Source organism: Dermacentor andersoni, chromosome 3 (genome assembly GCF_023375885.2).
Source record: "Dermacentor andersoni chromosome 3, qqDerAnde1_hic_scaffold, whole genome shotgun sequence".
Classification (NCBI taxonomy): Eukaryota; Metazoa; Arthropoda; class Arachnida; order Ixodida; family Ixodidae; genus Dermacentor; species Dermacentor andersoni.
Window position 1 is genome coordinate 83871977 of NC_092816.1, and position 12175 is coordinate 83884151.

Consider the following 12175-nt stretch of genomic DNA (forward strand, 5'->3'; position numbering starts at 1 on the left):
GTGGAAGTAGATGGCTCAGTCCAGGAACCCAGGAGCCACGTTCGCCCAGTGCGCTCTCCAGACCACGTCGGGCTGGCTTTGCGAGTCGACGCTGGACAGCTGTGCGTTCTCTGGGCGCATCTGTCAGCAAAACACGTCCTCTTACAGCTCAAAGACCTCCTGGCGACGTCCCACCCAGCAGAGCCCGCACAATATTGGCTTTAGACGTCAAAAGGGCCCATGATAACGTGTATCACGATGGCATATTAAATAACCTCGCCAGAAGACACCGTGACAAACGTATTCACGACTACGTGACTTGTTTCTTAAGGACCAGACGGAAATGGGGGCCTTAGAACAACGCAGAACGCAAAAAAAGAAGCACGCAGACGCCCCTAAGAGCGGTGATATTCCCAGTGATCTTGAATATGGCCATGTTGAAACTACCCAAAAAACTCGATGCTCACTAGCACTTGACCAAACACGTTACCCCGTTATGGAAGAAATTGGTACCTGCCCTTGCCCAATGCTGGCGTTTGGGAAAAGTGCAACCCAATCTGATGGCCGAGAGTTAGAGCGAATATTGAGTGAACATCTGATCAATGCAGCAGCCAAAGTCTTTCTAGTATGGGACCAGCGCTCAACCGCATCAGCGTTGTGCCAGTGGGCGCTGTATCACAAGTTCTGTAAATACGCTGGTTCTGGAGTACATAGGCCTTATTACCCCGAACCTTTTGTTAGTGGTATTCCTGATAGCAAGTTTCCAAACTATATAGATCAATTGGTACCCAAAAAAACGGGATAGAAATATGCGACAGTTGGGTTTCTGCGGAGTACCGCAGTGATCCAAAGCGATATTACGCACAAGTTGGCGAAGCACTTGTGGGTAATATTGTGGGTACGCCAGTCAGCGTCACCGGCGAGGTAGTCGCCAGAGATGCCATATATAGTGTGCCGGAAGCCACTGAAAGATTATATCATGTCCTTTATCAACCGCGCAATGGCATATTTCACTAGTTTGGGACACCAACTAATTACAATTTTCGCGTCGCAATAGTTCCCACGCTCTGAAGGGTTGCCTTTGAGGCACAGAATACTGTATATATTCAAGTTCGTTATTCTACAACGTATACCACAGCAGCGCAGTAAGCGGCGAGTTCGCCTCCCGTAGATATAGTGATGAGTGAAGCCTTGAACTTGATTACGACACATCGAGGTGGAACAACGAAAGGCACCCGGTAAACTTCTACAGACCAAATTTTCAATATAAACATGTATTCTGTTAGCGAACGGAAGTATTTATGTATGTAAATGCAAATGCGACATCACTGCATACTGTGTCACCGCAACTGCTTGATGTCTATTATGGTGACGAAGGAATATTCGCAGACCTTTCCAAATACCTTTATAGCTGCCTCTATCTTGTACAGAAATAAACGCTAATGTGATTCTTTGTTGGTGATTTTGTACGATGCGCTTGAAGCGAAATGCCTGAAATTTGCAAGGCCTATGAAATAGTCTACCCGACCTAGCATCTTCGAAAATTACTTTTCTCCCCTCAATACCACTTCCACTTTCCGATCGTTTCCACAGGCTGCCATATTTCAAACTTCAAAGACAATTTGGTGCGCTTTTGCAGCGAGAAACATCATCATCATCATCATCATCAGTCCATTTAATGTCCATTGCAGGACGAAGGTCTCTCCCTGCGATCTCAAATTACCCCTGTCCTGCGCCAACTGATTCCAACTAGCGCCCGCGAATTTCCTAATTTCATCGCCACACCTAGTCTTCAGCCGTCCTTCTCTTGGTACCCATTCTGTAACCCTAATGGTCCAACGGTTATCTAACCTGCGCATTACATGACTTGCCCAGCTCCATGTTTTCTGTTAATGTCAATTAGAATATCGGCTATACCCGTTTGATCTCTGATCCAAACCACTCTCTTTCTGTCTCTTAACGTTATGCCTAGCATTCTTCGTTCCATCGCTCTTTGCGTGGTCCTTAACTTGTTCTCGAGCTCTTTTGTCAGTTTCCAAGTCTCTGTCCCATATTTTAGCACCGGTAAAATGCACATCGTACGAAAACCTGGCCGAAGCTACCGTGCATGCATTCACTTTCGCCGTATCAACAATGTACTCGCCGCCAATGCAGAGCCCAACCCGAGAACTGATGTAATGTTTGCATAAGTTGGTACTAAGACATATTTTTCAAAGTTTGACCTAATGAAAGCCTATTGGCAGGTGCGACTAGCGGTGTATTCTAGGGCCCAAACAGGTTTCTCCACTCAGTCCGGTCACTATCGTTTTCTGTTCATGCCATTTGGGATCAAAAGGCCATCCGCTATTTTCACTCGCTTAATGAGGACCCTACTTCAGGGCGTGAAAAACGTCGTCGTTATATTGACGATGTACTGGTGGCAACCTCGACATGGCCAGAACATCTCGAAACTCTGCAGCAGCTCTTTCATCGAATATGAACGGCCGGTCTTACGCTAAAACCACAAAAGTGTGATATCGGTGAGTCGTCAATCAGGTTTTTAGGCCATCGATTGGGAGGTGGACAAGTCCAACTTGTAGACACTAGAATCACTAAGATACTCAATGCACTGAAGCCGCAGATAAAGAAGCAAGTACGGTCGTTTCTAGGCTTGGCGGGATACTATCGTGACCTGATTCCACGTTACACCGAGACAGCACAGTCTCTCATGGAAATGACGCGGAAAGCGGAGGCAAACAAAGTGGTTTGGACACCTGCACGCAAGGCCGCATTGTCCAGAATTAAGGTCGCTTTGTCGTGACTACCCACGTTATGGGCAGCAGATCTCGGCAAAGCATTCTTACTCCGGACGGACGCATGCAACACAACTTTAGGCGCAGTTTTGCTGCAACAATACGATGGCATGCTTCACCCAGTTTCCTATGCTAGTCAGCTACTTCTCCCACGTGAGACACGGTACTCAGCCGTGGAACGTTAGTGCTTGGCACTAATATGAGCGATAGAAAAATTCCATATATTTTTGTACGGAACACTGTTCGTTACAATATCTTTCGCACGCTAAACATTTAAACAGTAGGGTACTTCGTTGGGAAAATAAATGCACGTACTCTGATCAGAGAAATTATCCTCTCTGGACATTGGAGATCTACTGTCTGAGGACAATGTTTTTATGAAAGTTTCGGGACACTTGTGTTAACTTTTCCATCACTAATGAAGATTAACTAGATCCTTAGTAAGGTATGCTTTCTCATGAATATAAATGTCTAAAATGTCGGAAAGGCTTGCAAGCACATGACGTACAGCTGTAGCACATCACTGACCTTGGCACATGCTTCTGCACTCAATATTCTTGGAAACGCTGCTATATTATAATGTATTTTTGTCATTGTAACAAGAAACCAATGCACAATTTATGCAAATATGAGATACATTACAGAACCCATCGAATGTTCCTAATACGAACATCCCATGTGCGAATCACCACTGTCCTAAAAATTTTATAACATTTAATGCACTACGCAAGCATGTTTCACGTAGTCATAAAGTTCATGTCACTGCTCCTTCAACTTTACCTGAAGAACATTTATGTGTCCTCATACATGTTTTGACGCCCAGTTCCTCTTGAGAAAAGATGGTGTTGGACACATTAAATGATACATTCCCCCTCGCGTTGCTACACCATGTTGTTTTGGCAACTGCATTTGTATTTGTATTTTCAAAAAACCACTTGGGGCCTACAACTGATGAAAATTTTTGTGACTGACATGAAAAAGTCTGGATGACAGCAGAGCATAAAACAGAAAGACATAACTCTGTCATATTGGCAACGGGCGGGTTTCACATTAACAAGCCAGGCGTCACAATAGTTAAAAATACCTTCATTTGAAAATGAAAGCCAGCTGTCACAGTGGCGGTGCAATTCTGTAGAATATATAACCAGGTTGTATTTCATATTGAGGCGTGAGACGTCAAAATTATCGAGAGCACTGTCATTTCATAATGACAACATGCACTCACATTGGCGGTTAAATTGTCATTTGACAAGCAATTTGTGCTTAATGCGTGCGACGTCCAAATGATAAAAACATCGTCATCTTATTATGAGAACATGTAGTCACAGGGACGGTGAAATACTGTCAAATTGACTGCTAGTTTGTATTTCATGTTGATATGGGAAGCATCAAAATGATTGAAAACACTGTCATCTAGAATTGACCCCCTGCCGTTGCTTGGTGGTCATATGCTTGGAAATAGATTTGCCAAGATTTTCCCGTCATTTTTACGGATTTTTTTTTCACAGTGAGCGCAAGCCTTGTACACTTGTCCACGTCAGGGATTTAACTAGCGTTTATTACTCAGGGTTGGAGAACCAAGAGAACGTTAGCATGTCGCCTGGCTTACAATAATGAAGTGTAGAAATTGTGTGACTGATGACACAAGCCAAATCGAACGGATCACAACAATAAGCAGCTCTGCCATTTTACGTTCGGAGTCAAATAAAATGAGTAGGGCCTCCCAATTTTCAGAAAAGCACTAAAGTAAGAACTGTGTTTTGGAAATGTACTAATGTTTCTCCGCCATTCTTTTTTTTTCATAACGTTTAAATAGCTGGTTCCATCAACAATGGGGGCTTGGTTTTGTGAATGCTAGTCACGCTAAAGGATCTTTATATATTTATTTTTTAACGTTAACAGTATACTTGAAACACCCCTGACACGTAGAACAATTTAACTTTTTGAGTTGCATTGCCTTAGAGGTGGAAATTATTTGCACGACAATCCTTAATCAATATTTTATAAATTAACGAAGTTTCGCCAATTATGTTTCACTCCAATTAATGTATGGCACATATTTCAACCTACGAGTTATAGCCGGTGAATTCTACATTGATATCCACTTAGAGCAAAGTGTGAAGATGACACCAGCTTGCAGATATGTGTTCCCAAAATTTTCAACTAAATGCGTTGGTGTTCAAGAAATTTTTAAGCGTCAATCTATAAAAACCTAAAAAGTTTTTTCGTTAAAAAATAAGTAGAACAGCAGCATCGCTCATCTCAAAATTGGTATTAGCTTGAAAATTTCATATTAGGAATGTGCCATGTGAAATCACGGACTTCAATTTGTATAGTATTGAAATACAGGAGCTGAAGTAACTAATTAAATAGGTAAGCAGGAAACGTTTGTTAAAAAATTATGCATTTTGATTTAAACTCTTATTCAGCTCAGTGAGTCGCTCTATGTTATATCTCACAAGTTATTTTTTTTAATTATGTTAACAGCAAAAACGACCCAGTGTATTACGCCCAGTAAACCACAATTGCTTTTCCCGATTCGAACTCGAAGCCCACCACAAGCAAGCGCAGCGACCCGCCGCGGCGCCTTAGCGGCTATGGTGTTGCGCTGCTCAGCACGATGTCGCGGGATAAAATATCGGCCAAGGCGGCTGCCTTTCGATGGCGGTCAAATGGCTCAATGCCCGTGTGCCGTACGTTGGGGGGCACGTTAAAGATCACCTTGTGGTCAAAATTAACCCGGAGTCCCTCACTTCGGCGTGCCTAATAATCAAATCATGGCTTTGGCACACAAAACCCAAGCATTCAAGCAAGCGCAGCGAAAAGCCACACAGTGAGCAGGTCGCGACGTTTTCCCCCTCTCTGATGGGTTGCTGAACCGCTGGTGTTATTTACAAGTTGTATGCTCAACTCGACGCGTGCGCTTCATCGCCGGCTGGCATATATGCGCGCCAAGGAGAAAGAACGCATACTTGAACAACCTGGCAGGATTCGTACAATAATTGTGGTACAATAACTCGACGCGTGCGCTTCATCGCCGGCTGGCATATATGCGCGCCAAGGAGAAAGAACGCATACTTGAACAACCTGGCAGGATTAGTACAATAATTGTGGTACAAATGTTTTATTTTTAGGTTGTACTACCATTTTTAATCCTGCAATAAACCATGCGAATGAAATATTTGTCCGCATATGACCCCTAGCATGTTTCTCCTTTAACGCGATAGCGCTAAGGCCCCCTTTAGCACAAAATCCAGTGCCGGCGTCGGCGGCATTGCCCGTTAGAGGAAAACCATCCCGAACCAAACGGGCCCTCCGAACTAAAGGCGTTACCGAACCAATTCAATTTTCCCAAAGTAAAATATGTCAGAAAATTTGTAAAGTACGACTTAACACAACCTGTAGAATTGATAGCGTCACATTGTAATTTCAATATACGAGAAAGCAGAATTCTGTTACGCCAAAAGTCAAACCCAAACTCATTTTCTAGCTGCCATTTGAAGATCTGTCTTTGTAGGAGTGGCGCGCCCAGCTCTGTTGCTGCCGACACCATCCAGATGGCGCTCGCCTCCGCGCATCGGCGGCAGCGGTGGAACGCGCCGTGGTATGGGGGAAGACAAGAAAGAACCAGGAAACTCGCCTTCGTGCATAGCATTCCCCTCCAGTGTTTCCAGGAAAACATTACGTTACATAAGCTGCAGTTGCCGGGAAGCGCAAGAAGTAGTCAAGAATCCTTGAATTCTGTCGCTTTCCACTCTTAAAGGTGAAGCTTAAGTGTCCTTCAGGTTTTTTTTTTTTGCATATTTTAACCTGCTATCACACTCCGTTCTTAAACAATTATGGCTCTCCCGTAATCGAAAGTGGATGTAAACATGAGGTAGCTAACAGCAAAGCAGATTTCCGGGGGGTGATATTAGCCACAATATTAAAATGGGTATAGCGCATGTTTGCAACGGCACTACGCCGAACTAACCTGTGTCGAATTGAACCTTATTGCAAGTGTCGTCTTGACGAAACAGCCATCCGCAGCGCGCCGGACGCTGCCAGCTTGGTCACGCTGCGTCGAGCCATCTCTCGAGCCGCGGAACTCACGCACCGCTGGCGTTGCACAGGCAACCATGTCTCAGCGTCAAAAGATGACACTGAAGTGTATGGTGCGCTGTGTCAGCCCATAGAACGTCGCTATTGGCAATTACAAATAAAGCTTTAGCGCACTAGAAGTTACATCTTGAGTGATATTGTGAACAAACATTAGAAAGAACTCGGAAGCAATATTTTATGCAACTTGCTTGGGCAGTAACTAGCGTATACAATACGGTCCTGTACAAATAGTCGGGGGCCAGAGACCGTATTTCCTCAAGTTTTGACGGGTTGCCCGAATGATTTCGCTTTGTTCTCACAACTTGTCCGGGGCCTTTTTTCGTACGTACCATCACCCTGGGCACCACGCATTGCGTCGTGGTTGCTTAGGTGAATTAGCTATGCACACACCAGCGCCTGCTCAACGCCCAACGCAAGCCCAGTGCTTTCTCTTCAATATAGCGGTTTCGACGCCGGCTGACACCATCATCGACTCCATCGAAGAAGTCGTAGGTGCCGGAGGGTTGCAGTATCTGCAACATCACGGCGGCAACAAGTTCTTGGCAGCTGTCCGCTCCGCCGCTCAGGCAGCCAAGATGGCGGCAAAAGGCTCCCTGCTGCTCGCCAACAAGGTCGTACCGCTGGAACGCATGGGCACTCCAGTGGTTTATGTGACGGTCTATCGTCTTCCACCCTGTGTCAGTGACGACGCCCTGATTGCTGCACTTGCACCATATGGGAAGTGCCGAGGCATTTCCAACGTTGTTTTCAAGGACAGGACGGACATCAACAATGGCAGCCGACTGGTCAAGCTCGATATGGTAAAACCTCCACCGAATTTCATCATGGTGACTGGCTTTCGGGTAATGCTGGAATACAAAGGAATGAAGAGAGCATGCTCCAAGTGCGGAGCAGAAGGTCATTTTGGGGCCACCTGCACATCAGCCCGATGCGCCCGATGTGCCATTTTCGGCCATGCTACTGCAACGTGCAACGCGCCATGCAGACGTTGTAATGGCGAGCACGCCACTGTTGACTGTGTGCTGCCACGTTCGTATGCTGCTGCAGTGACACCAGTGACGCCCGCCCAGCCACAACTGGGAGAGAATACATCTGAACAGGCAGCACAGACGCAAGCCACAGATCAACCAGGGAAAGAAAGTGCCCCAGAGGCGCCGACGCCAGCGTCCCCCGATGCCAGCGACACTGCGTCTTCTCCCTCTACTGACGAAGATAGCAACGAGACTCCACCTGCCATATTGGCGTCGTCTGCCACGGAAGACGACGAGGAGCCTACGTTAGACGCCCAGGCTACGCTATCACAGCGGGAACGACTCCTTGCATGTGCTACAACACGGAACGCTAGCGAGGACGCGGATGGACGCCATCGCGGCCTCCCCGAAGTCTCGGCCGGTCCGTCGAGGATCACGCCGGTTGCCAAGACAACGACCGCGCTTGCGAGTGGTACTAGTACAGCGGTGAATGAGAGACGCACGCGCTCGCAAACAGCGTCTGAAGAAGCCAAGAGAATGCTCTCTTCAGAGAGCTCTACATCATCAGAACCGATGGCGACACCCTCCAAGAAAACACTACCATGGGCGTTGCATCCGATTAGGAGAAGTACTAACAATGGCACCTTACACTGCTTCTGCTGCCCGTAAGGGCTGCTTTTCCTCTACTCCCCGCTACAAAGCTCAGGCAGCGTTGACGGAACGGTGTTTGGCGCAGACATCGCGGTCTCGTCCCTGTGCGAGCGTCTGCAACCTCGGTATTTTAGTAATCAGCTTGCTTCCGGCTAACTCGTGTGAGGAACATGAGCAGTGCCCGTTTCGCGTTCGCTGCTGTGATACTCCTATGTCATTGCTGACTTTGCCGTGTTCTAGCTGTTGCACTGATGTAGGACGCCGATCCAGTTCGCAACTAGCTTGTGGTAAGCGATTTGTCTTAGTCTATTTCTGTACGCAACTAACTCACCATGCATTTGCACATAATGGCACTTAACGCACAAGGATTTCGTAGCAGAGATAAGCAGAGAGAAGTAATTCATTTCGCCCGCGAGAAAAAGTCGGCCTCCTCTTTCTTCAGGAGTGTAACTTGAGAAACAAGCAGGAAGTTAAAAGATATTGTGATGAATTTTCTGTTAAAGCTTATTTTTCATATAGCCCCGGGAGATGTCGTGGTGTAGGAGTGGTGGTTTTTCGTAGGGTGCTTCTACATGGAAGTCACCGCCTTTTTGACTTGGAAGGTCGTGTAATAGCTTTTGATTTTTTCTGGGGTGAGAGGAAAGTTCGGGCATTGAATGTCTATGGACCCGCCGTACGGTAAAACCGCAATGACTTCTTTGCGAGACTCTCCCCTTTTTTGTTAGACAACCACCCATTCTTTATCGTTGGCGATTTTAACTGTGTGCTCGACCCCATGCGCGACTCACGAGGGCCAAGACAAAACGCTTCCAATACGCACGCAACTGAATTATCTCGTATAGTGAAAGTATGCAATTCATCGGATGCCTCGGTCCATATGCATGGCGGAAGTTTTGGCGCCACATGGCAGCAAAGGCAATCGCAATGTCGTCTAGATCGAATGTATTTCCCCCCTGAAATAACAACGCAAATTGTCCAGTGCAGTATCCTCGATCTCCCCGCGGACGCCGGGTACATTTCAGATCATCGCGCTTTCGCTGTCATGTTGAACCTCAAAGGAAGGCCAGGTGAATGCACTGATATGTGGAGACTAGACATTGCTTCCTTGCGTGACCAGGCGACTCTAAACGAACTAAAAGCGTCAGTAGCTACAACAGTTTGCGATTATGAATGCAATATCGAAGCGTGGGATACTTTAAAGAAAAGGTGGAGGTCAGTATGCATAGCAGCTAGCAGGAAACGAAAAAGAAAAGAGACCGAACAGCTTTGCGAGTACCTGAGAAGGATAAGAATAGTACGAGACGGTGAGTCCCAAGCACAGTTATTGCGCGAATACCTAGATCAGCGTGAACGCTACCATAGACTTATGAGCTGATACTCTGGCACCTCTGCAAAGGCGTGGATGACGAACAGGACAATTTCTGACCCTGAGGTACTGCGGCTGGCTCGTGCGTCCAGCAGGAGGCAAAATGGCAGCTCTTTTATTGAAAGGGTTATAATAGAAGATCGCACAGAGAGCGGTGCGAGGCGAAATATCGAAAGAATTTTTTGGAACTGGTTCTCAGACGCATTTTTATCGGAAAAGATTTACAATCTAGAGCTCTTGAGTGAAGAAATTTCGGACTTTTGCGCTAACCTACCTCAAGTGGAAGATACAGAAGGCCAGAATTTATTGTCTCCAACAAATCTGCAAGAAGTTTTTGATGTTATACGATTTATGAACAGCGGATCAACACCCGGTCCAGATGGCTTACCAGTCGAATTTTACCGGTCTTGCTGGGAGGAAGTAGGCACTGCCTTAGTATCGCTCCTTAACGGCATTCTTGTACGGGAAGGTATTCCTAAATCGTTTAATCGGGGCCGCGTAATGCTCTTGCCAAAGCCAGACTCCAACCTTGCAAAACCCTCATCCTGGAGGCCTATAACGCTGTTCAACACAGACTATAAAATATTGACAACCCTTCTTGTAAATCGCATGAAGATATTATTGCCGAAAATAGTCAGTGTACATCAAACATGTTCCGTGCCGGATCGGAGTATATTTTCGTCTCTCAACACGTGATATCACACAATACACAACAGCGCGTGAAGCTTCAGGAGTATTAGTAAGCTTGGACCAAGCAAAAGCGTTCGACCGATTATAACACCAGTACTTATTTGAGGTTTTACGATGCTATAACTTCCCTGAAGTGTTCGTAGGCATCCTGCGGATGTTGTATTCGCGAACAACAGCTGAGCTTCTGCTTATCAGCATTTTAACACTTAGATTTGATGTGACAAGGGGAGTGCGGCAGGGTTTTCCTTTGTCACCCATATTGTTTGTGCTTGCCATTGACCCATTGTTAAGGCGGTTTAGCGAGAGCCCGCTCGTAAGAGGTCTTCCTATGCCGGGAACCGGGTGCATAAAAGTGTCAGTGTATACGCATGACACCACTTTGTTCTTACGGGATGGGGACAGTCTTGTAGAGGTATTTCGTATTTATAATGAATATGCTTCAATATCAGGGGGCAAAATAAATATGAGAAAATGTGAAGCATTAAATTTAGGTCGCGCCGAAATAACGCTACCAGGGGACATTAAACAGACCGAGCATATGCAAATACTAGGTATCAAATTTTGTACAAGTGGTGTTTCACCTCACACGTGGCGAGACATTGTCAGCTCCATTAAAGAACAGTCAGAAGCAGTGACTGCGTCGCCACTGCCACTGGCAGAAAGGGCATTCTTCATTAAGAACGTATTGTGCAGTAAACTGTGGTTTGCTGCAACGTTAGCTCTCCCGCCGTGACCAACAGTACGAGTAGTAAACTCACTTATTTTCTCATGGTTCTGGCTAAACAAGTCGCAATACGTAGCGCAGCAATTTTTGCGTCTGCCGAAATTCAGCGGAGAATGGAGCTTGCCGTGCATAGTTACATTCGGTAGGCTGTTGTGCACTAAGAGTACATGTGATCTACTTGATGATGATGAGTACCCTGGTAGATCACTGCTCCTTTATTGGCTGGGCTATTACCGTGGAACGCTTATGCCGCAGAGTACAGGCAACTTGCTTCCGACGGCGGTAACGCCAGCACCGCAGTATGCAGTGGCTGCGCGCTTTCAAAGCCAGCTTGTACAATTAAGAATTACAAAGTGGCGTGCGACACCAGTTGGTAGGCTTTGTGAAATGTTGTGTGAGACAGTTGTACCTCCACGGACAGCTACTACACAAACATGGACAGCCATGCTTTCACCTGATTTGCCCTCTCAAGTGAAGGATTTTCATTGGCAATATCAGTGGGGCATTCTACCTACAAGAGACAGGCTTGAACGCTGGCATATGATAGCGAGTGATAAATGCATATATTACGCACAAACAGGGACCAACGCGCATGTAGTAAAGGACTGCGTTGTAGCACGCACCTTCTGGAAGCTAGTTGCAAGAATGTTTGGAATATCCATCGTGCGGCCACCACAGCGCCGAGATCGGTTTGCGAGTGTCGTCTACTACAGCGCTAGCCACGTTTTGTGGTGCTCCCACAACATCGCAGAACGATCTTGGCAGTCAAATAGAGCAATGTACCCCAGAATGCGAAAACTACGGGTGATAGTATGGGGTCATCTTTAACAGTTGTTCAAACTCGGTGAAGCCGAGTTTCTTCGCCGCTGGTCTACGCGGTACATAACCGTCTCTCGAGGCA